Here is a 26,550-nt window from a genome sequence, read left to right on the forward strand (position 1 = left end):
AGTGGCATAAATTGTTGCCGGCTGACTTAGGTACAGTTGTAATTTTTAGTGATCCCAGGAGAAGATGCAGTGCCTTCTAAAATGTCACAATAAGTGTGATGTGATCATTCAAAATTCTGAGTGATTGGTCCCCTGCAAGGCTTCCTGATGTCATTTCTCCTAAGGGAATTTTGTTTGGGTATTTATAGCAGCTGCCGCCATAACTATTTCTGTCTTATTCCAGTCATAGTTAATTACTATATTATTCACATACCTATATTGCAGTCTAAAGAATAAGCAGACTTCCTATTCTAGAGGAAGCACCAGAAGAAATGAAAGGAAGTTTGATGTGGATCTGTATATTCCACATTATCGTTTCTGGGTTCTCAGAATTAGCTGAGTAATGCCTTACTTATAGAAGGAAGGTCAGCTGATCTCTCTTGCTGCTCACTGTTCCATTCCCTGAGTGTTATTCTTGTAGAAGACGAGTAGAGAGTGGGAAGAAAATGAAATCTGTCAATACTGCGAATATATAAATAATAAAAGTGCCAGGGGGACTGATTAATTCTAAATCATCTTTATAAAATGACTGGGGTTGTGAAAATGCTCAGTCTGCACAGCTGATTGGGAAATGTATGCAATCTGTTGATCAGAATTCATTTGTGAATGCTCTCTTCCAGAGATTGATATACCAGAGGTCTTAAAAACATTTTGGGCCCCATGAAAAAGGAAAATGACATACCTGGGAGATTGCAATTTAAAATGGAAGAAAGTGTTTTCCCACCTTACCCACAACTTTCAGGCAAATAACTGATGCAAATAAGTCAAAATGCAATTTAGTTTCACAGAATAGTTTCCAAAACTAGTATTTCAGAATACTTCCAATCAATATATATTTGTCATTTGGTGGGAAAATAAAAAGTTTGGATCATTAAATAGAAAATTTAGTAAAAATAAGAGAAAGCTATAGGTTCAGTTTGGTGATCCTCTGAAGAAGAATATATTCACCGTTGGTCTTTCCATCTTAGGTAGTATGATTTTATTTTTATAACTAAAGCAACCATGTTGTGATTTTATGTGTATTTTAACAGTAGAAGTCCTCTGAGCTAACTCAATAATAATCAGTCTGCATTGTGTGTTGTTTATTTCCTTGTCATTTGTAACCCAAACTATGACAGATCTTTAATTAGTAAGATCAACTTAAAAACCTGTGTCCTTCACAAAACTGTTCATTTTATTTGAGAGTTCTTAAGTATTGTTATGTTCCTTCAACCAAGCTACATACTTGTTTTGTTTTGTTTTGTTTAATGCATAGGATTTAAAACTTTGTTTTCTGAAGTTTTTTTCTTTTAAAACCACATCATCAACATCCATTCCTTGCTGCTCCATTCAGCTAGTAAAATACCTAATCCATTTTTAAGGATTTCTTTCTTAACTATGGTGTAAAGACTAACTTATGACATGTATTTTCTGAATAATATTAAGGTACTTAAATTACCTGTGCCTGATATTACCATATTCATTGTTCACTTTAAGATTTCAAGTGATCCATTCAATGCAGATATATTTTTAAATGATTCATTTAGAGCAGGAAATACAGATATTTTCATGTACTAGGCTATTGGGAAGCCCCAGCAAATGATTCTGTTTTTCAGTGTCACAAAGTACTACCCATCCATATCCAAAAATTTAAAATTGAACTTACTATTCTTCTGTGTCTAGAAATTGAACTTAATATTCTTTTTGTGTCTAGAAAAAAAATCTCTTTGTAAAGATCAATTAAGATATGAATTTTCAAATGAAAAAAATTGTGAATTAGGCATCTTTCTGTTACCATTTATTTGGGGAGTCCAACAATAGTTTTTCTTAAGTTATTGGTATTTCATGTTCTTTGAATTCAATGTGTGTATTTAAGTGTAGATGGTACTTTGAGCTCGGTAAAATCTCAGATTAATGGGAACAATGGGGAGTATATGACCGCTTTAGTGATTCTTATGAAGACCATGTTTTACTCAAGGATATAGGCCTAGCAGGGCATGGTCAGAGAAAGAACCAAGTCTGGTAAGCCAACCCTCCCCAAGGGTTACAAGCTGCTAGTCAGGTTTAAACTTTTCCAAATCTACACAAAAGGCCTTAAGGCCCTCTGGCTGAGGAGGGTACCCTTACCATTTCCTTGTTTTTCGCTGCCAGGATTTTACTCATTTCTGAATCAAACTTACTGAATATAGTCTGAACAGAGGATTCGTTCTGCTTTACTATTTTAACTAACCTTAATACTAATATATACCCAAAATAACCTAAGCAATTATAAAAATCAGTTTTAGTCTTCTCATATAAATGCCTCCCTTTGAAGCAACCTCTTGGAAAGTCCCTAAAATGAAACTTTTATTAATGACTGTACATTAGCCCCACCTACAGCCCCCAGAGTCTGACAGGAACCAGATTTGATGATGCCAAGTGGGCCTTGATTTCTCAACTCATTCTTTTTCCTGTATAGTCTTTTTAATTGCATTATTTACCACTAGTCAAAGTTCCGAGTGGTGAACTCTTCAAGTGTTTAAACCTCAAAGAAAAAAATAAACCCATCGCAACTCTATTTTTAATCTTTAGTATTTAAAATTCATATATTCAATTTATACTTAAGAAGATATGCTGAGGAGCAGTTTGATTCTAAGACTGTATAGAATATACATCTTCCATCCTATTGAAATGACTCCCTAGACAAGGAGAAGAATTCTTGCACTCCAGACTTGGGCATAAGTATGATGATAGCTGCTGGTCATTTGGTTCTGTTTTGAACATTAATTATATGTGCTCTTTTCTTGACCTTGGAACTACAGTATCCATAGATCATAAAATTACAGGGCTGAAAGTGAAATTTTAGAAATCATTAAATCACCTTATCAAATGAGGACAGTTAAGCCCGTGAGATACCCATTTTCAAACACATCATTCTATATCTTTACAATATCGAGTTGTCCAATCTAGGACTGTGGTAGATCCTTTCATCTATTTAGATCTGCCTAAATGTCTCAGGATAACACATTAGACTTGTATGTGTAGAGGCTTTGTACATCTTTAGCATGATTTCTTTCCAGGCACTTAATATTTTTTAGTACCTTTATTGAGGTAAAATTGACATACGATAAACGACACAATATTGAATGTATACGATTTGATAAGTTTCGCATATGTATACACCCTGAAACCATCACTGTAGTCAAATTAATATTCATATCCATCACCTCCCCCAAAACATAATACTGTGTTTCAAGAATTTTGATGTTAAGAAATTATGTCCTAGATTCTTCACTTGGTCTCCTATACTCTTCCCATATTACTGCTAGGAAGCTGTCATTCCAATTCAGAGAGTACATTAGAAGCAGAAGAAACAGTTGGAGAGGCACATGGAATTGGAACTCCACCTGCAAAAACTTAAATTCTCCTCATGTTAGTTATGGTGGCTGGAGGCAGATGTAGCTTTCGCCCACTAGCAGTAATCATATGTAAGAAGGAATCCATAGATGACGAAACAACAAGAGATAGCCCAGTTTCACCACCCTTTGGAAACGTAACTGAGAGAAGTGCCAGAAGGCACCTTATCACTTCCTTAACCCTTTCTAGAGAAGAGGACTTAATCCATTTCTGTATAAGAAAGTTTATTTGAGAATCCAGTTTTTAAACTTGAGCTTGGCATTTTGGAGGTATTCCAAAGACCACAGAATGCATAGTCATTACCATATCACAGCAGGCTTCTTTCAAATATTGCAATCTAGAACAGTCTGCTTGAAAACCTGGAAATCCAACCTAGTGAGTTAAGCTTGACTAGTGTTTTGCATTTTTATTTCTAATCCTGAACATTGGCCAATCATTGCTACCTAATCTTGGTACCTGGCCTGAATATGAACTTTGTGAGGATTTGATAATTATGAATCATTTGGTTTGTTTCTTCTTTTAATTGATGGATATCAGTTCAGCAGAACTTTCCCAAGTTGTATTGCTTATAAGCCACATTTTGATTTATAGTATGTATCAGTTCATTTTGCTGCATAATAAATAACCAAAAAATTTCTGTGGCTAATAACAACAGATACTTATTTAGTGATTGGCCTGCAGTTTACTGGGGTTTGGCTGATCTTGACTAGACTTGGCTTGGCTCTGCTCATCTCTAGGCTGCAGATCTGGTTTGAGTCTGCCCCCTGTGTCTTATTCTGAGACTCAAACTGAAGGGGCAGAGGCTTCTCAGGACAATGACCAAACCACAACCAACACTTTTCAAGTCTCTGCTTTTAGCACATTTGCTTCTTTTCCACTGGCCAAAGCATGTCACGTGGCCAAGCCCAAAATCAAGGGATAGAGAAACACTTTCCACCTACATAAGGTCATGGCAGGGCTGTATATATCTAATTTGACTAGGGATGTGACAGAATTCAAGCCAATAGTTCAATCTGCTATATAGTCAGTTGGAGACATGCTCAGTAAGTTAGTCAAGTGGAAGGCTGGTTAATATTTATGGACCTTATAACCCCTAGGAAAAAAAGCAGGATCCCTCTTACTCTGCTTGAATTTCCTACCCCAATCTTTTGAGTTATACTGAAGCCTAGAAACATCCATCAGGCAGGAACAAATGGTTCCTTCTTCAGGATTCAGCATGTGAAATATGCAGCATCTCATTATAGTGGTAGCCAAACAGCCATTTTCTTCAATTTAGGAATACAAATGTGGATGTGTTAATTTTCAATTAAGAGTTCTAAACTTATTATCTGCTTGGCAGTTCTTCTTTGTGACAGTCATTCCCTCTGACTATTAATGGTGGCTTTTGACCTAAATTTGAAAGGAACACACAAAATTCAAGGGCCATTTGAGTAGTAATTTTTGCAACCTGTTTGTGTCTGGTTAAGAAAATAAAAATTATACAAGCGCTCTTTTTGACCAATACAAGCATGTGAAGAAGATGACTTCCTTTGATGAGCAGAAATGATAGAAGCTTCAAAAGTATCTTAAAAAAAAAAAAAAAAAAAACTAGGAAAACGGAGCCAGTGAATTGACCTCAAACAAAACAAAAACAAATAAACAAAGCACTAGTCAGCATTTCTCAAGAAGGATGGTATCTGGAAATGATAGAGATCATGGAAGCACATTGAGTTATAGGTCATGAATGTGAAGGTCAAGGCATGAAATCTTCCTTCATGAAGTAGTGTTAAATGCTTGGCAGGGCATTGTTGTTAAAAGAAGCCACCAAAAGTGAATCAAGCAGCAGTAGAGTTAAAAAGCTGATGTGTAAACTTAATCTAAGGCAACACAAGCCATGCCTATAAAATAGTATAGTACTTTTCTTTACAGATGGACCTGAAGTATATTAAAATAAGTTAATTTGTGCCCATCGACACCTAATTTGAAGATTTTCATGGGACAAAGAGCCCCCAAAGTATCATTCCAGGCTGCTTTGATGCTTTTTTTATAAAGCACTACCAGTCTCAATAGGAAGAAATTGATAGTATTTTTATCCAAATCAGGTGGCTAATTGCTTCCCAAGATATGTTTGTAGTATAGGTGTCACTTAGAAAATATAACATAAAGAACAATATTTGGGCAAATTTATTTAATATCGTCTTTTTCCTTTTTGCCCTAAAAATACTTACTTGTTTGTAGAGCACATTGTGTCAGTAAGATTGTTTTGATAAAACCATCTTAAAGGGATTTGCTTACTAAGCTCTCCTAAGTTTGAAAAGACACAGGAGAAAGTTTGGTGGGAAATCAGTATAAACACAATCTTAAATGTCCATATTTCATGCTGACTAGTAATAACCAACTGAAGAGTTTACTAACCACTTTCCCATCCATTGACACAGGTACTACAGCAACTCTATGAAATGTTGAATCTTTGTCCTGTTCCATGGTCCCATTTGTGGCCCCTTTGTGTTTGTGTCTCAGCCAGGGTCCCAACAGGAAGCAGATGGCACATTAGAATTAGGGTGATTTGAGTGTTGATTTCCAAATGCTACATACTGAGGAGTGGGCAGAGTATAGGAAAGTCATGGAAGGTAGCGCACGACCCCTGGGCTAATAGCAGCAGAGCTGTCATTTCTCCTAGGCCTGAAAAGATTAGGGAGGAGGAGAGGTTTCTGAGAACGAAGAGAAAGAGAGATCACGTAAATCTTACTGCCTTGGTGGAACAGTAGCCTTTATCAGGGCTAAAATTGAGGCTTGAATTGACAGCCAGGGAAGGAGACCAAAGCAGTCAATATACTGATCTCAGTCTCTTCCTAGTTCTCTCCATTAGTCAAACCCAACCAGAAAACTAAAGGGCATAGGAGCTCATGGTTGTAACCCTACAAGTCAGCCCCTGGGACAGTGGAGGAAGGCAGGTAAGTGGAGCTGGAAAGACAAAGAGAACATAGCTGACACGTATGATTTTATGCATTGTTTCTATATGATACGAAAAAAAGTGCAGAGAAATATAATAAGAGATCTCTTATTAATAATCTCAGTGACCTAATAATAATACTCTTTCTTTAAATATTCAGCTGTCCTGAATTGGTTCAGAAATGTAACTCCACTGCTATAACTTCTATTTATATTCATTAATATATTAATATTCATCTATCAGTGGAGTACCCACCATCTGCTAGTTTGTTACTGTGCTAGTTTGCAAAATAGAGAATAAACCTGATTTCAAGAACGTACGTTCTAGTGCAGAAAAAATGACCATATTTGAGGGTGAAATTTTAAGAAATACACCATGTGAGACATACTAATGAGTTAATAAGATCATGCAGAAATTGTTTATTATAAACCCATAGTATTTTCAGTATTGCACTGAACAGAGATCATTGTCCTTACACAAGTTAAAATTAGAACCAAATCACCTGCAAAATAACTCACTCCTAAACTTTAAGCTTCTTGAATGTTTCCTTTTGTTTTTAATTCCAGTATAGTGAACATACAGTTTTATATTAGTCTCACTAAAAGGCAGCCTACTGAATGGGAGAAGATATTTGCAAATGATATATCTGATAAAGGGTTAGTATCCAAAATATATAAAGAACTTATACAACTCAACACCCAAAATTCAAATAATCCAATTAAAAATAGTCAGAAGACTTGGACAGACATTTCTTCAAAGAAGACATCCGGACGGCCAACAGACACGTGAAGAGATAACTCAACATCACTGATCATCAGGGAAATGCAAATCAAAACCACAATGAGATATCACCTCACACCTGTCAGAATGGCTAAATTCAGCAACATAAGAAAGAACAAGTGTTGGCGAGGATGTGAAGAGAAAGGAACACGTGTGCCTTGGCCGGAGTGCAAACTGCTGCAGCCACTTGTAATAGTGTGGAAAACAGTATGGAGGATCCTCAAAAAATTAAAAATAGAACTACCATATGATCCAGTAATCGCACTACTGGATATTTACCCAAAAAAATACAGAAACACTAATTCAAAGGGGTACATGCACCCCTATTTTTTATAGCAGCATTATTTACAATAGCCAAATTATGGAAGCAATCCAAGTGTCTGTCCATTGATGAATGGATAAAGCTGACACATATGATTTTCTGCATATATATAGTATATATATATATGTACATATATAATGGGATATTAACATTTGCAGTGACATGGATGGAGCTAGAGAGTATAATGCTAAACAAAATTAGTCAGTCAGATAAAGACAAATACCCTATGATTTCACTCGTGTGGAATTTAAGAAACAAACAAAAAATGGGGCTTCTTGAATATTTCTGTTATTTTTTAAATACCTCTTTCATTTCACAGTGTCAAAATAATGTATACACAATAATAATTTGTTGAATGGAATCAAACAAAACTAAAATAGGTTATCATCAGAACTAGAGTTTATGCCTTGTCTATAAATAAGCAAGAAATAAGTTTGTCTTAGGAGTTTAAATATAGTCTATCAAAATAACTCTTTCTATTTCCTTCTTAAGCAATATTCAGTCCTTCAAAAAATATTTATTGAGTATCTAATATGTACTTAATACTGTGCCAGGTGCTATGAAGGATGCCAAGGTAATAGAATGAACTTCTAATTCTTCAGAGTTCCGATTAAATAACCTAAAGTTAAATCAATTTGGGAAGGGAACATTGTGCCTTTGAGACTCTAGGTTTCTCCTGATTAGAAAGTATTAAACATTTCAAGTAACTAAACAGATTAAGGAGAATTCAAGGATGCATCTCACTAGTAAATTTGGATTAGTCTGGCAAATTTAAGACCTTAAATGGAACTTTTTAATAATTAGACGAGAGACAAAATTATAATTACAACATTTGTAGAATCTATGTTTATCTCTCAACTTTCTTAATCCTTTTCTAAGTATATCTGGTATATCTGATCGGGTTTTATAAGTCAAGAAAATGTTTCTATACATTCTGTGAGACTCTTCTTTTAAAAAGCTCTTTAATTTCATATTTTGTTAAAAGTTAAAAGCCTCCATGAAAATGAGACCAAAGTCAGTGAAAGACCATAGCAATAAAAATCACATATGATTTTCTCTCTGGCATAACATGTTTTTGACACTCCTTTCATGCTGAACTTTATACGAATTTATTATAAAAACCTTTATTGACAGTTAAATCCTATTTTTAAAAGGATTTCTTTTTTCCCCTGAGTGATAATAGTTGTCTTTTCATAGAGTGCACTAGTTGCGGATACTTCATAGCTACATTTCGCACTAGGGAAAGTGTAATTTCTGAGCACCTGCATATGATTCCTGGTTCCTGAGGTGTAATTTGCTTAACAGTAATACTATGCAGTGACATTGGTACAAAGACATTTTCCTTATTCCACTGTATTATCTTCAGTTTCATTCGGCAGTTGTTAAAGAAAGTCATTAAATGTTTTTATAAGTTGTTGTATTTCCTGTTTAACTAGGAAGGTTTGGGATCACTCTTCAGTAAAGCATTGTCCTCTTCAAAGCAATTGAGAACCAACTCCTGAGTAGTTCTACCAAAGGAGTTTAATATTAAAGGACATATATACACTTTTGAATAGATCACTATCTCTCATTTCACTTTACTGATTTCTTGTATGCAACAACCCCTTGTATAGTGCTTATGACTGTCATTATGTAAATATCATCTCATCTCTTCTTGGGAAGTTCTGCCTCCACATTAGAGTCCCTCTTAGTCCTTGAAAGGAAAGTTAAGTCCAAAAGAACAATGAAAGTTGGTCGAAAGAATGAGAAAACATGAGCACAACGTATCCTCCCTCGGACTGAACCAAAACTCTTCTGATATGTTATGTGGTATTAATAGATCATATTTCATGACACTACCAAATACCAGAAATAAAATGGTCATACCGGAGGTATTTAGAATACTAATAATAGCAGTATTCCTAAAAGGCCTTTTCTGTCTTCACCTTTATGCATTCCACTACTCCTTGAGGCCTATCTCAGATTCCTTTTCCATAGAACAGTCTACATGGATTTCAAGCCAATGTTGATTCCTCTTGTTTTTGAATTCTTCTTGCACAGTTGAATTAGAAAACCAGGAACTGGAAAACCGGAGGAGTGTTTTAACCAAGAAGCAGTGAGGGGAGAATTTCAGTGACGGGCCAATCTAAAAGTATTCCACTACCGTGGACTCCGTAGCCATTGTAGTTGGTGATTAATCTTGTCTTTCCTACTGATTATAAACTACAAGGCATATTCTTACATTCCCTCAGGTGCCTAGCTGGATTCATAGCATGCATGCAGTTGGTATTTGTTGGTTTATCAATTAACTGAATCTTAACACACTATTGAAACTTTCCAAGTTTTAAATAAAAATATTCCTCTCCACCCCTCAATGTCATCCCTGTTACTATTTTTCATGGCACCCTGGTAATCTCTTTTATAGCATTTTCTACTAACTGGAATTATTTTATTTATATATTTGTTTCCTTGATTATTGTGTATCACCTTCACTAGACTGTTAGTGCCACAAAAGCAGAACCATATGTCCCCAGTGTCTAGCACAGTACCTAACATATAGTAGGATCTCAATATTTGCTGAATGAATGACCTACTTAAAGATAGTACTTTATTATGAACTTTATTTTTCTCGAAGTTGTTTTACATCTATTTTCTCTAAAACAAGAGAGAAAGAGGAGGAGAGAGAGGTCTTTCAGGCAAAGGGCTAGAGATTGTACATCTTCTTTGTTCTTTCCACAGTGCTCTGTATCAGTGTTTCTCTTAGCATACATAAGAATTGCCTGGAGAGCTTGTGAACACTGGGATTACTTGGTCCCATCTGCAGAGATGGTGATCATTCAGTCCCTAATGGTGACTGCTGCTGATCCGTGCAGCACATTTTGAGTAGGACCATTCTACGCTGTTAGATGTATGGACACACGCTCAGTGGAGGGATGTGTGCTTACCCGCTTGCTAAGTAATGAGCAAGATCTTCTTTCTGAGTCATAGATCTTTGAAACTTGCAAGGTGCTTTGCTATCATCTAGTGTCTTGATGGCAAATATATGATCCATACACTATAGTGCTCATCCCCATTTAGCCTGTGGCCTCAGAATCCCTGGGCTCTCACTGTCACCATCACTCCAGGTGAAACCCCTCTCTTCTTGATCTAGTCCCATCCTACCCATTAAAGATGAAAAAACCAGAGGTTTCAGAGAGTTTGAGTCTCTTGACAAAGATCCTGCAACTCAGGTCTTCTCACTTCTTGTTCAGCTTTTAGCATCAGGATAGAAATTTCCAAAGACAAGAGGCTTACACTAAACTGACTGAGCTAGCCGGGCACACAGAAATTTCCAAAGATAGACTGAAGTGGCTTCTATCGAATTTGAATGTTCATAATGTGCTATACAGAGAATTTCATCCCGACAACATGAACTTTCCATAAGCCTTATTCATCATTCCTTGAAATTTTTCCCGAGTAGGTCTATACCAGTAAAAGTTAAATTACATCCAAGCCTTCTTTATATAAATCTACACTAGCTTACTAAAATACATTGCAAAGTTTTTGTTCTTTCTTAGGTGCTTTTAATTATGTATGTTTCATTTTAGTAATGCATCTTTTCCACTTCATCAATATTATCTTATGGTAGCAGTAAGTACAAAATAATTGAGAACAAACTATGACAAATTGAACTAAGCCAAACAAGAAGAAGAAGAAAGCAAATACACTTGTGATCTGAGTTTTTTCCAGTCCTTGAAACTGAGAATATCTGTCTTTATTAACTTTTGCTTTTTGCTGATGGTTTCTCTCATTTTATTATAGCTCATAGCATTGTAAATTAATTTAACATGAAAGATAAAAATGTTGCTCTTGAAATGTTTCTCATTAAATTATGGGAAAATATGACGATAAATAAAGGAAAGGAATGCCTCTAGTACCAGCTTCTGTTTGCTCAATTATTGCAGAACCAAAAGTGAATTATTACATAGTTAACTCAGAGGCAATATTATTGCCATTATGTTATAAAATAGATGATATACTTTCACAATCTTCAAAAAAAAAAAAAGAAGGTACAGCATAGGTCCTTTGAAAGTGAAATACCTTTTTTTCTTATGCTTCACTTAAATGCATACTGACCCCAGTTTTTTAGGAGTTCTTGCTAATGATGGGCCCAACTTTATATTAAGAACTGCAAAGTAAATTTCAGCCAATTACCTCATTCGGGGGAGTCATTAAATGGAGGTGCCTCTGAAATTTTGGAAGGCGTGTACAGACAATTAGCTGAAATACTACTCAATGCCCTCTCTATGGTTACAATCTTCCTAGTGCACTTTTTTAAATTGAAGACAACTTCTACAGAGAAAGTGAGAAGTTGCTACTTAGTGGTACTTGTTAGGATGGGATCACAAATGTGGAAGACATTCATCTGTATCCCTCCTCCACTCACAAAGAATGGTGCTTCATTCATCCAAAGCATATAGGGAGTAAGGATTAAAGATTATTTACGTGATCCAGAGCAATTGCTCAAAACTAAAAAAAAAAAAAAAAAAAAAACGAAGCAGCTTGAGGCCCCTCAACTAGATAGGCTTTTTTTTTTCCCATATGGAATTCAATGCATTTATGTTTTAAAATCCTGTGGAACAAGCTTATATGAGCATACATCTAAATATTCTAGGTGAGCTTTTAACAATGAGGCAAATACTTGAATAATTTATCTTCCCTAATATGTTAACCATTAAAGGACACAATCACCTACTAAATGCAAGGCTCTATAGACTGCCCTGGAGAGTACCAATTGACACAACCCAAATCCTACCTCTGGAACTTATAAGGGAAAAATAAATAATTCCAATGCAATGGAGAAATGACACATCCCACCAAAGAGCTGATGAGAGTATTCTGAAAATGTGTAGTTTGGGAAATGTATCAGAAATCTATTGGAAGATTTTCAGATTACATTAAAATGTCCAGTTAATAAACTGTCAAAACTATTGTAGGATTTAAAGAAATGATCCATTAGCAAAAATTTTTGGATTCTATCTTATAAAATACGTTAAGTATCCAAACAGTAGTTTCTGATGATTCAGAAAGAGTTACAGGCTGTTGTTGCCTCACATCAGAATAATTTACATATGTAGTAATGAAGCCTCTATTATAGACACGCGGAAGACTTGATGGTCTTCTGAGAAAGAAGTCAAAAAGGCCATCTCCAAATTGTTGAGGCTGCATCAGAGTGTGTAACTCTGAGCTAATTTGTCTAACGCAGTGACTCTTAAAAGGAGGGGCAGTTTCACCCTCCAGGAGACATCTGGCAATGTCTGGAAGCACTTTTATTTTTTTTTTTTAAGATTTTGTCTATTTGAGAGAGAGAGAGAGAAAGAGCATGAGCAAAGGGAGGGGCAGAGGGAGAGGGAAAGGAAGAAGCAGACTCCCCACTGAGCACAGAGCCCTGCAAGGGACTCGCTGAGATCACCACCTGACCTGAGCCAAAGTCAGAGGCTTAACCAGTTAAGCCACCCAAGCGCCCCGGAAGCACTTTGAATTGTCACAGCTGAAGTGTAGCGGGTAAGCGCCAGGTATGTTGCTAAAATATCCTACAGTGCGCAGGACAGCCCTCCACGACAAAGAATTATCCAATGCAAAATGTCCGTCGTACTGCAGTTGGAAAGAACCTGGTCTAATGTAGTATTTACTCACCTTTCCTGAACTTCTGTCCTCTTCCACAGTAATAACAAATGCCCCCAAAATTAAAAAGTCATTTAGTCATTTTTGCATGCTGTAAGGTAATGAGTGACTTAATTATTTAGTATAATTTTTTATATTATAAAACATTGATAATATAAATATTGTTTAATTATTCAGACCATCATAGCTTATATTAGTGTATTATTTAAGATTTCATAACATTCATTTACTGAACTTTATAATAGTATTCATTACATAAAGACAAATATTTTGCTTTTTTTATTTTAACAATGATTCCTAACTCTAATAGGAAAATGTATAAATTAATAATATATTTTAAGTTATATGCTGGGTTCGGTGACAAAATATACAGGAAAACATAGACCGAAGTTTAACTGTTCTATAAGGTCAGAGAAAGCACTTCTACTTTTATGACTGGATATTTGGAATTCTTGCCTTTACCCCACCCCACCCGTAAAATTTAGCTAATTTGATTTTTGTTTGTTTCTAAACCATGAGGTAACAGAGGCTCAAGTTGACATTTTCAAGCATATCTTGGAAAAATACATTTTGAGCAACAGCTGAGCACCATTTCATTCTGAGATTTTTTTTTTTACAAACCCAGAATATTTATATTACAAAAAAAAAAAAGTGAAAATGCACAAGACACGTCATTCACACACAGCTAGTGCCGTTGGCCTCCTGGAGAAAGTGGGGCCCACGGTGCAGGTATCCAAGGGAGCAGATCAATAAAAATCTACTGACCCAGAATTGGGTGGGAGTCAGCTTCAGGGCAGCAGGTCTGCAGCTATTCCCCCAACAACTGCTGCAGCTGCTGTCACAACCCCTTGCTCCGGACAGTCCCCAGCACCCTATCCCCAGAGTGGGTTGTGAGACAAAATGTGGAAAAACCCTGCCTTACCCCTGAGAGACTGCCTCCCACAGAACGTAGCAGTTCGTGGGTTGGGCCCGTCCATCTGGTCTCATGCTTAGTCTTTACACTCTGGCATGGGAACCATTATTATGACATCTCCTTACTCGAAAGGAAAACAACTTCCCTGTCCAGGCCACTTTCAAAAGCTGGAGATCTGGGGACAGAGACTCAGGTAAAGCTCAGCAGGGAGGGATTTTCCCCAGAACCCCCAGGAGCAATTTGGATAGAGCGTGGTTGGAGTTCAGTGGCCTCCCCCCCACGCTGCCAGGAGGGAAGAGGGGGTGATGCTGTGGACCCTGGCCTGAGATACAGGACAGATCCAGCTGCCCCCTACCCACACTGTCCCCACTTTCTCCACTCTGCCCACTGATGCCTGCCCCTCAAAATGTCCTGATCACAAAAGGCTAGCCATCACCCACAGTAGCTAGTGCTGGGCCTCTGGGCACAGGGTAGGGCTCTGGATCTCTTCATCTTCTTCTTCCCGAAAGTAGGCTGCCTTTCGCTGTGAGCTGGGGGCCTGCTGGGCCTTCAGGGTACACGGGGCCACCATATGGCTGCTGCTGTGGCAGAAGTGACATTTCTTGGGCTGCGGTGGCAGCTTGGATTCCTTGGCATGGTGGTCTCGATCTCCACAGTTGTAGCTCCTGTCCCCCTTTGATTTGTGCTTCTGCCCATTCTTGCCTTTGAGACACCTCTCACTCTCAGCACAGAATACCCCAGTAGGGCTCGTGACCCACATAGATTCTAGGCCCTTAGCCAACTTCTTGTAGGAGGACTCCACTGCCTGACCCTCCTTCATGCTCTGGAAGCCCTGCAGGTGCAGCTTGCTCTGGTGCCCAAAGACCTCCTAGTGGGGGGATGGGGCAAGCATGACCCCACACAGGCGGTCATGGGCAGGAAGCTGAAGCCCATGTGCACTTTGAAGCCCTTAGAGATGCCAGCCCCGTGCAACAGCTGCCCTTTCCTCTGCCATCAGGGTGGCAGCATCCCCACGCCTCCTCCGGCACCTTGGCGCAGCCACCTGCAAACTGCTGCTTTGACACAGAGCCTGGGGTTGTCAGCTGAGCCTGTGGCCCAGGTCCCAGGTCTGACGGCTGCTTACCCCAGAGAAGTCCCGAGGCAAAGGGGTGGCTCGGAGAAGAGGCTGCTCCATCTTCCCCAGCACCCATTCTGAGATTTTTTATTTAATTGATGGGCTCTGGTGGCGGGACATCAGAATTCTTCTTCTTTTTTTAAGATTTTATTTATTTATCCGAGAGAGAGAGAGATCACAAGCAGGGGGGAGGGGTAGAGGGAGAAGCAGGCTCCCTGCTAAGCTGGGAGCCCGATGGGGGCCTCGATCCCAGCACTCCAGGATCGTGACCTGAGCCGAAGGCAGGCGCTTCACCAACTGAGCCATCCAGGCACCCTGGATGTCAGAATTCTTAAAAGCTGCTCAAGTAACTCTAATGGGAAGCCAACTTTGAGAACCTCTGTGTTTGTGTCGTATCCCACTTGGAAGACTCTATAGGTAGACATCCCGGGTTCACATTCCTCTCCAGCTGTTTACCAGCTATCTTTCTGACCCTGGACAAGGGACTTAGACCATATGCCACAATTTCATCATCTGTAAAATGGGGGCAATAAAAATTTCTTTTGGATCATGTATATATGCCATTTACAAATCAGTTTCCTCTAAAGATCATCTTGAGGAAAATATGCAGAATTATTATTCTTTATAGTTTTTTCAGTAACTTTTTGTATTTCAACATCAGTGTTACTGATGGCTTCTGTCTTTAACCAATGATCCAAATATGGATATAGGTTATAAGGATAAAGAAAATTTAAGACAAGTATAGCAGTCAAAATTCACATGGTAGCTAACAGTGTTGAGTAATTAAAGCAACGGAGGAGCTGAGTCATGTGCACACTGCTTTGGTCCTTCCCGCCATGTATTTGGCATTGTCATTTCACTATATATAATTAAATTGCATGCACATGCACATGCACACGCAGAAAGTTTTTCAAGAACAGACATTACTACCTTCACTAATATGAACACCAAGAACGTTTTTTGTGAACCCCTGGGAAATTTCATGAAAATCAGTTTGGAGAGGTTCTGCTCAAAATCATTAGAGATGTAATCACAGGTAGACTTAGTCAACAAATAGTGATGAGGAGAATTTAATAAAACACCAGCTGGACATGTACAAACAATCTAAACCATTATAATTACATAATCATGGTGAAAAAAAAAGAGCTTTGGGTAATCCTTTCCGGAAACACAATCAAAATGATTGCATTTATAAGACATATTTATTTTGGTGGTTAGAAGATCTCTTATGATTCTATCACCTCTTTGTGTGGCAGTTTTCAAAGTTTATCTTTACTTATAAATTATCTCCAAATATTAACTTTGTTATTATATTATTGAGAAATGGCAGTCACCAAATTCCTCATTGGGATACTTCTAGGATCCATTTATACATTTTTAAACTAGACTTATTGTCAAACCCACTGTCCTTAATATTTAGCAGTATTAATGCCACCTCACTGAGTAAACTGGAATGTACACACATTTCAGGTGTCTACTGTATGCCAGGTACTGGACTAGTCATTGAGAATTCAGAGATGAATAGGACTTGGGTTGACTTCAGTCATGTTATCAGGAAACTCACATGCCAGTTGGGGAAAGAGAAGGGAAATTGAGTAAGAGGAGTATGTACAAGGCATATGCTTTAGCAGAATTTGAAGTGGATAACTGCCCAGTGGGATCCGGTAAGGCTTCTTAGAGGAGGGGACATTTGAGTTGGGCTTTAAAGGCTGAGTGCAAATTTCATTCACTGAGATAAACTCCTTGAGAGGAATTACTTCAGTAGAACTTGCCATAAGCCCAGAAATAAATGGTGTGCAAAATCAATACCATCTGTCAGTTTACTCAATCTACTTTGCTCTCACCGTCAGAAGAAAAAAAATTCAGAAATATAATAAGAAATTTGAATCTATTTTGCTATCTCTTAAAATGAGTTAATTTGAGGAGGAAATTGAATATGATGGAAGAGAATCTCCCCTGGGGAAAAATACTGTTTATTGTTTGCTTGCATCTAATTATTTTCTGTCAAAAATATATTATGTATAAACTTGATGATTAAAAGATCAGATTTCTATATTGGTAATGCCATTTATTTTATAGTATATTAATCACAAAATGCTTATCTTGGTGACTTTTACAAACTTAATAAAGTACAAAAATAATTTATATCATATTACACTGTCATAGATTTATTAAACTAACCCAAAATAGCACTCAGTGAAATAGAGACCCTTGATTCCAAACACCTCCACCACAGGCTTTGTCTCTGATTGTCATCAAGTCAGAGAAAATTATCTAATAAATTGTTGACTTACAAAATGAAAATTAGAATATCTAGGGAGCCATCCTTGTTCTCTTCATTTCTGTAGAGCAGCTCTGGCCAATAGAAATATAATGTGACTTAAAATCTTCTAGGAGCTATACTAAAAATGTAAACATGAAGAGGTGAAGTTAATTGCAACAATATGTTTTATGTAATCTAATATGCCTACAAGATTATCACTGTAACATGTAATCATTATAAAAGTTATTAATGGAATATGTTTTTCCAATATATTTTACTCTTACCACACATCGCCGTTCAGACCAGCCACATTTCAGGTGCTCAGTAGCCATAGGTGGCCAATGATTACCATATTAGAAAGAACAGTTCTAGAGATTTCCATTAATCCAAAAAAAAAAAAAAGACTTCCAGACATTCATGATAAGTAATTCTTCACTGCTAGCCATGGGAACATTTCCAAATGTAGTCTACAGATTTTAAATATTCTATCTTACCATCTCCGAGGGCTTCAGTTTTAATGCCGTACTATTCTTAAAGAATGTCAGACATTCTTTTTTATGGAATACTCTGAAAGAGCAATTAGAAGTTTATGATGCACATAATGCAAAATACAGGTCATTTTCCAAGCCTGTTATAGAAGCACAAAAACCATAGTCACTTATTACTTGTGAGAATACTGTCTCGAGCATGTCTTTGTTTGGGTATTGGCGATATTGCGAGAACTTTGTGATAAGAAAACAGTCTTTAAGAACAAAATTAAGAACAAGATACCAAACTAAAACTGATAACTAGAATGAAAACCTTTTTTTAAATGGAAACCTGGTTTAGTCTATCCATGGGGGTACATCAGGGAAACACTAGTCGGAAAATATATGTCACATCTGTTAAGTTCTTGAAAGTTACTTGACTCTTAGTGACTTAACCAGAAAATGCCCTTGTAGCTAGAGTCCTTCTTGATTTTCAGGTAAACCTATTTATCTAACTTTGCAAGGCCACTGGGACCTTTTTTGCATTGGAAGAATCATTTGCAGCCACTCAAAGTAAAATTGAAGTATCAACTCTGGAAAATAGCCACTAATGAGCAATCAGAAACCTGACCTCGAGATGACTTGTGAATTGTGAATCAGCAAAATAAACTCAATTGTTCATTTGCTAAGTATGTATCAATTATCAGGTGCCTTCCAATTTAGAAGTAGTTTTTTTTTCCCCAAAAGTTAGTTTATAATTCAGATGTTTGGGATTTGGAGTAAATTTACCATGGGGGAAATATTATAAATTATAATTAATTTCCTAAGCTATCTAATTTAATTTTTAATATGCCTGCATGCATTACTTATCGTTTATAATAATTCTTTCCCCAAGTGTTCACTTCCCACTAGAGTAATGAAAGTGGAGTATTATTACATGGTACATGGTTGGATGCTTTTACAAATTTTAATAATTAAGTATTCATTTAATGTGTTTTAGCAAAATGTAGCTAATACCATAAGCAGTTGATTTTAAGATATCATTGCTCAGAATGAGACTAAGTCCAACAAAATGGGTCAATATGAGTCTACTTAGAGAAAAACATCAGGTAAAATAAATGGACAAACATGCCATTCGTGCTAAAGGTGATTTGTGAAACTGATTACAGTTGACTTATGGGAAATGCCTTCAGACCTTCAGTTAAGAATGCCAGGAACTTATTTCCAACCCCCCCCCCCACGCCTCTTCTCACCTGCGGTTCCTTCCTCCTTTAACTCCTACCAGCTTTCCTTTTCTGATTTTAATAAGGATAGCATCTCCAGAAAGGATGGAAGATGGCAGGAAGTGGCATGAGATGGGAACGGAAATGGTAAAATAGCTCAGCCTTGAGGGATTAGGGAAGTCTTCCCGGATATCAAAAATTTGGGTTTTGGGGTGCCTGGGTGGCTCAGTTGGTTAAGCATCTGCCTTCAGCTCAGGTCATGATCTTAGGGTCCTGGGATCAACCCCCCACCACCACCACCACCCCCTCCCCCACATCAGGCTCCCTGCTCAGCGGGGAGTCTGTTTCTCCCTCTGCCCCTCACTCAACCCTCCCTACTTGTGCTCTCTGCTCTCTCAAAGAAATAAATAAAATCTTAAAAAAAAAAAAAAAGAGTTTCTCAGGTAAGGTGAAGGAGGTATGAGGAGCGTGCTAAGCTGGGCAGCATGCTGTGCACACTCTGAAGTCATAGGAAAGTGATTTTGAGATGATTGCTCCTTGGTAAAACTGGAGTTTGGATGGGGAGAGATGAAGCTGGAAAGTGAGCCAGCGCCAGAAAGGGTTTTTTAGTTTTTCCTTGGGTAGCAGTGGACAGCTACTTTGTTTGTTTGTTTGTTTGTTTAGCAGAGGAGTAACTTCATATAAAAGGAAAACTGCATTGAAGTGGGAGGGGCGAGAACTCAGAGACAAAAATATCCTTTGCTAGACTACTGATGAAAGCTAGGTGGGACACAGTGACGTAAGTGCTGGAGAGACGTGAATTAGTTGCAAGGTTTGGTTGTTTTTGTTGTTGCTGTTGTTTGAAGTTGAACTTTGCCATGTTATGTAATGCATTCATGTGAAGGGTTAAGGTGAAGGAAGAAGCCAAGGTTTCTGGTTGGACAGCTGGAGGCATTCACTATAGTAGGGAACCCAAGGCTTAGCGGATGTTAGGAGGGGCAGTGTTTTATTTGTACCCAGGATTTAATTTATAGAGGTGACCAAGTGATGGCATAGACAAGTCATTGCCATGAAAGAAGATTGATTATTCACAGTTCCCAGGAGTAGGAGACGTGCAACACTTCACAGGGCTCTAAGGGGAAGTACTGGGGATCATTCAGGAGGCAGAAGGAGCCAAGGAGAAAGCATGATTTCTCCCTTATTGTGGTTTCCCTGGGAAGGAACGGATGGGGCAGATAAGGCAAGTTTGGGCAAGTTTAGGATTGGATAGTTTGGATGATTTCAGCAGGCTCTGGGCTGTAGAGTGTCTCGTATGCCTTAGCAGCTCTCAACATTAGCTCCGTTGGAATGACTTGGAAGGCTTGTTAACATGGAGATGACAGGGCCTTGCCCCCTGAGTTCCTAATTCTGGAGGTCTGGGACAGGCACAGAGAATTTACAGTTTTAAGAAGTTCTCCTGTGCTGCTGCTGCTGGTGAGGGACCAACTTCAAGAATACTGATTTAGGGGGCACCTGGATGGCTCAGTCGGTTAAGCATCTGACTCTTGATTTCAGCTCAGGTCATGATCTCTGGGACATGGGATCATGGAATTGGATCGAGCCCTGCAATGGGCTCTGCGCTGGGCATGGAGCCTGCTTGAGATTCTCTCTCTCCTTCTCCCTCTGTCGCCCCTCCCCCACCCCTACCCCCCTCACTCTCACTGTCTCTCTCTCAAAAAACAAAAACAAAAACAAAACACTGATTTAGGATATGTACAGTTTGGGGAATTTCTAAAAGGAACATAAATTCAGGGAATATTCCTGGGCACTTGGCTATGTGGCTTGGAAATTCACATAGAATATTAGGCAAGAAGTAAAGATTTGGGAGATCATCTGTATCAAAACAATAATTGAAATTTTGGGAATACCTGCAGGGCTGTGTCTATGTACAAAGAAAAGTGAAAAAATGTACAAAAAAAAAAAAAGCCCAAGCTTCACCGACCCTTCAGAATAGAGGAGGGAGAGGAGCCCACAAAGGAGGCCCAGGAGCTGAGGAGGCCAAGGAGAGAAGACATTCACAGCCAACATGAGACATTCTTCCGAATGATTGGACTGGCTTTGCCAGCATGCATTAACTACTCCATAATTAATTATAGTTACAAATACGTGCTTTAATAAACAACTAAAGTAATACAACTGATTTTTTTAAATAAAACGTCTCATGTGTCAATTAGAATTCTAATGAGTTGGCTTAGGAGGCTGTGGAATTATTTCTGGAACGTTGTTACCATTCCGACTATCTTGGTGCTCCTTTTTCAGGGGATTTGCAGTGCTGTGCTTTCTTCTTTTTTAATGTTTTCAGTGCTAGCAACTTTTCCCATTTTGAGGGTGGTTTTGATTTTTTGCAATAGTCTTAAAAGCCTCTTATGGTGGGATGCCTGGCTGGCTCAGTCAGTGGAGCGTGCAATTCTTGATCTCAGGATTGCAAGTTCAAGCCCCATGTTGGGTGTAGAGATTCCTTAAAAATAAAAATCTTTTTGAAACAAGATTTAAATTTAAACTTCTTTTGGTTTATAAAATAAATAGACCTAGATGCAATCAATTCTTTAAAAAATTAGATACCTTCTAGAATTTCTTATGTTGTTGAAAACTCTTTAAAGGCAGTTTCAAAGGAGGAGTTTAGTTCTTAAATTGTAACATTACTCACTACATTAAAGGACAACATTCCTTTGAATGAATACATTCTTGGTCAATTTGTTTTCCGTGGCTCTTTACCCCTAGTCCTCTCAGATAGGTGCATATACAGATCTCACTTTCTCAGAATGCCTCTGAGAGATGTCTTGACTCAAACTTTCTCGATCCTGAGATTCCTGGTACGTGGGCACTCTGTGGTGATAACCTAGTCAACCTGTCTCTGGAGAAGCTCTGACTTCTATCCAGAAGACTCCGCCTGCCCCGCCCCAACTCCTCCACTATCAAGAAGGCAGACAGGAATCGTCAGGGGAAGATTTTCAGAGGGTAGCATTTTCATCTAAGACATTTCTCTCACGTTGGAAATGAGTGTACTAAATGCAAGGTGTTACCTTCTCATTACAAGAAGCCTTTCATATTAATATAAATGCACGTGGCAGTTGTGTCAGAGATAAATCACCCCCTCCAACTAGCACATAGAAAGAAGAGTTCTGAGAGTTAGCACATACATAGCTTCTCAAAATACACTTTCAGCCATGATGTGCCATTTCAGGTTCTCTTCATTTTCAGTCGCGTTTTTACTTTATATCACATTGTACATGTATTTTATCTAATCCATGTCCTGAGATTTCTCTGGCTCTTGAATTTGACCTTTTCTGATGAACAGAAAACCAGATTTTATTTATTCCCCCAGCATAGTTGTGTTCTAGATATAGTCAGTTATAGGCCATAAATTCATTATTTTAGGTGAATCTTGAACATACATCACAACTACTTGAGGATTTGTTAAATCACAGATTGAAAGGTCCCACCACCAGAGTTTCAGATTCAGTTAGGGCTGGGTGGGGACTGATCATTCGTATTTTTGTCTCATCCCCAGGGAATGCTGTTGTTGCTGGTCAAGGACCATACTCAGTGAACCACTACTTAAAACATTATTTAAAATTTTAGTCCAGGAAACTCTCCTACATAATGGGGCCTAAAGAGTTGTTTTGGTTTAATTTGGTCAGTAGTTTCTCGTAGGCTAAATTAGCACCAGCAAAACTGAGGTTCAGTTTATGTTCGTGGCAGTCATAAGGGATACTTTGGAAAAAGGCCAAGATTGGTTTTGGAGGTAGGGATGAGTAAGGAGGAAGAAATTTTTTTAAAAACTAAATATTGAGTTGTTCATTGTGTAAAGAAAGAAAGAAATGAAGTAATTAGCAATTTCTTAGACTGGTTCAGCAAGGCGGATCTACCACAGTCACAAAGGAAAGACGTTCAAATTCCTAACATGGGGTGATTTCCGCAAAACGCGCACAGGAGCCTAGGGATTCATGGCGTCCCCTTCAGACACAACCTCCTCTTCACTCCTGCTACTTCCCTCTGAGTGTCTGCCCTCTCCCTGTCCTTCGCGTGGCCAACAGGTTCCCACCCTCTAGAGTTTACATTCTCCTTGGGAAAACAGCCGATAACTTTGTGAGTCATGCTTATTTTTATTTATTTATTTATTTGTTTATTTATTTATTTATTTATTTATTTATTTTTACAAAATCACTCTGGCTGCTGTGTGAGTAGTAGGATATGGAAAGGATGGGAGTGTAACTCGGTTCTGAATGCCATCTCCTCCAAGCTTTGTTCCATCAGAATTCCCTTCCACCCTGGCTTTGAAGTCACCTTCCTGCTGATTCTTTGCTGTCAGTTTACTCTTTATTGCCCTTCCTCTTAGGTAACATACACACTTCTCAACCTCAACACCACTCGTCTCCCATCCCCTTCCAGTGTCACCTCGCCTCTCTCCATTTCGTGGCAGATCTTTGTGAAACAGTGGCACGGCTGGCTAAGTCCCCTTCTTTACCCACAAGTCCCTTTCAACCCATGTTATCTGGTTATCACTCCTACCTGCCAGGCAACCTGCTTTCACTAAGAAAATCAATGTCCTCCCCCTTGCCAAATCGCCTGACTCAACTTCTCTGTGTAATTCTTTCCTTCTTTGGTTCCTTGACATCCTCTTGCCCAGGTTTTCAAATCTGACCTATCTGCCTATTTTGCAGTCTCTCTTGCAGATGATTCATGCTCTGCCTCTTCCATAAGTATGGATGCTCCCCAGACCCCATCCTCAGCCCTTCTTTGCTTTCCATCCCACACCCTTTCCAGGATCACATCTTCGTCAGAAGCTCCATTTAGTACCTATAAACAGATGAGTCCCAAATCATTATCTGCTTCCTGCATCTCTCTCTTGGGGGCCATTCCATATGTATGTCTGCAATTCCCCAGTGAACCTCTGTATTTAGGGCACAGGGCTGCTACTTACTGATAAGCACAGGTAGGATGTACTAGCTAGTATCTGCTCTGATTGGTTGGGCTTTTGCTATAGCAGATGTTAAATATTTTGAGACTTATACCTGTCCACAGTCATTTCAAAATTAGCATGTCCCAAACTGAAATCCCTAGCAAATGTGGACATTCACTTCTATTCCCTGTTTCAGAAAAAGACACCATCATTTACCAGTTTTCTAAGACAGAACCCTCTGGGTCCAGCCTGACTTCTGTCTTTTGTATACACTTATACTCGGGCATGAAATATTGCTGATTCTATGTCCTAAAGTCTCTCCTGATACACTTTTCTCTGGGAATATCCTTCATTTTGGGATTTTTATTGCTGTGGAATCAAACACACCTGATTCAAATCTTGTAGCCTTCGGGCAGTTTTCTTAATTTCTCTAGCCTTGCTTTCCTCCTAAAATTTCTGTGTTGGCTAGCTGAAAGGAGTAAATGAGATTATTCACTTGTCTATTTTTGCTTTTGTTGCCTGTGCTTTTGGTGTGATATCCATGAAATCAGTGCCAAGCACCAACATCATGAAGCTTTTCTCCTGTCTCCTTCTGGGGGTTTTATAGTTTCAGGTCTTAAATTTAAATCTTGAATCATTTTGAGTTGATTTTTTAAATTTTTTTAGAGAGAGAGAGCTGGGGCAGAGGGAGAGGGAGAGACTCTCGAGCAGACTCCCCACTGAGTGTGGAGCCTGACACGGGGCTCGATTCCAGGACCCTGAGATCAGGACCTGAGCTGAAATCAAGACTCGGACACTTAACTGACTGAGCCACCCAGGCACCCCCATTTTGAGTTGATTTTTTTTGTATAGTGTTAGATAACGGTCTAGTCTCATTCTTTTGCACATGGATATACAGTTTTCCCTACACCATTTATTGAAGTAACCATCCTTTCCCCATTGTAGATCCTGGGTACTCTTGTGGTAGATCAGTATGGATTTATTTCTGGGCTCTTTCTTCTGTTCCATTGCTCTATATATGTTTATGCCAGTACCATACCATGTTTTAATTACTGTCGCTTGGTAATATATTTTGAAATCAGGAAGTGAGATGCCTCTGCTTTATTCACCTTTTTCAAGATTTTTCTGACTATTGAGGGTCTTTTCTGGTTCTATAAGAATTTTGGAATTTTTTTTTCAATTTCTATGTAAAATGCCATTGGAATTTTGATAGGGATTGCACTGAATCTGTAGATCGCTTTGGGTAGTATGAACATCTTAACAATATTAAGTGTTCCTATCCATGAACATGGATGTCTTTCCTTTTTTTTTTTTTTTTTTTTTTTGGTATATTCTCTAATTTCTGTCATTCATGTTTTGTAGTTTTCGGTGTATAAGTCTTTTGCTTCCCTACATAAATTTATGCCTAAGTGTTTTATTCTTTTTGATGATACTGTAAATGGAATTGTTTTTTTCAAATTTCCTTATCAGGTAGTTTATTATTAGTGTAAAGAAACACAATTGATTTTTGTATCTTGATTTTGTAACCTGCAACTTTACTGAGATTACCATACAGAGAGAGACAGATATGTAAAATGCAACCAAGAAGAGTAGGTACTATGATTCTTGTCCATGATGTTATTGCTATTAGTTTCACCCAGAAAACTGTAGTAGCCTCTACACTGGTCTCCTTGGATTTAGTTTCATTTCCTCAGCCAGAGTCATCTTTTAACATGAAGGCTGACCCTGTCACCTCCATACCTGTGCTTAAAACTCTTCAGTACTGTAAATCCTTGGAGTAGCATTCAAGATCATTCACGACGTAGTTTCTCCATGACCCCATTTCTTTGAATCCCTCTGAGGGAGATAATATAACAAAAAATTCAGGGCTACTGGGACATTACTCTCCTTCTGTCTCCATACTTCTCTCTGCTGGGAAGACCTTCCACTTAACCTCCCCTTCTCAGCCCAACTAATTTTTTTTTTTGAGAGATAGAAAGAGAGAGCACATGCCTATGAGTTGGGGGTGGGGCAGAGAGAGAGGGAGAGAGAGACTCTTAAGCAGGCTCCATGCTGGGCACACAGCCCAACTCGGGGCTCAGTCTCACGACCCTGAGATCATGACCTCATGATCATGGCTGAGGTCAAGTGTCAGGCGCTGAACCGACTGAGCCACTCAGGCGCCCTAGCCCAACTAATTTTTATATATTATTCAAAGTAATCTCAAATTGTAGAATAGACTTCTGGTCCACAGGGCATCTCAGTCATTAAGTCAAACAAGATGAGCATGCCCCAAAAGGCTGCTGCTCAGATATTTCAAAGTTAAATGGCTAATAATCATTTTCCAGAAAAGGAAAAGGCAACAAAATGGTGGCACCGATATAAAAATACATAAGGATACAACAGTCTTACACAATTCACAGCGCTCACCGTAGCACATATCTTCCCCAATGTCTATCACCCAGATCTGTACTTCTGAAACAAATAATGCAACATATTTTAAGAAAAAAGAAAAAGAAGAAGATAGCAGGAGTGGAAGAATGAAGGGGAGTAAGTCAGAGGGGGAGACGAACCAGGAG

General features: G+C 38.4%; 1 protein-coding gene and 1 pseudogene across 3 annotated transcripts in view; one reads left to right on the forward strand and one right to left on the reverse strand.

Annotated features, from left to right (window-relative positions):
- DMD (dystrophin) overlaps window positions 1–26,550 on the forward strand; it is a 1,674,912-nt gene that overhangs the window by 1,209,616 nt on the left and 438,746 nt on the right. The gene's annotated exons all lie outside the window — the stretch shown is intronic.
- LOC114203242 (protein lin-28 homolog A pseudogene) lies at window positions 14,450–14,937 on the reverse strand (annotated as a pseudogene).

This window comes from Eumetopias jubatus, unplaced genomic scaffold (genome assembly GCF_037043125.1).
Source record: "Eumetopias jubatus isolate StellerSeaLion01/CBP00866 unplaced genomic scaffold, mEumJub1_p1.0 scaffold_11, whole genome shotgun sequence".
NCBI classification, from domain to species: Eukaryota; Metazoa; Chordata; class Mammalia; order Carnivora; family Otariidae; genus Eumetopias; species Eumetopias jubatus.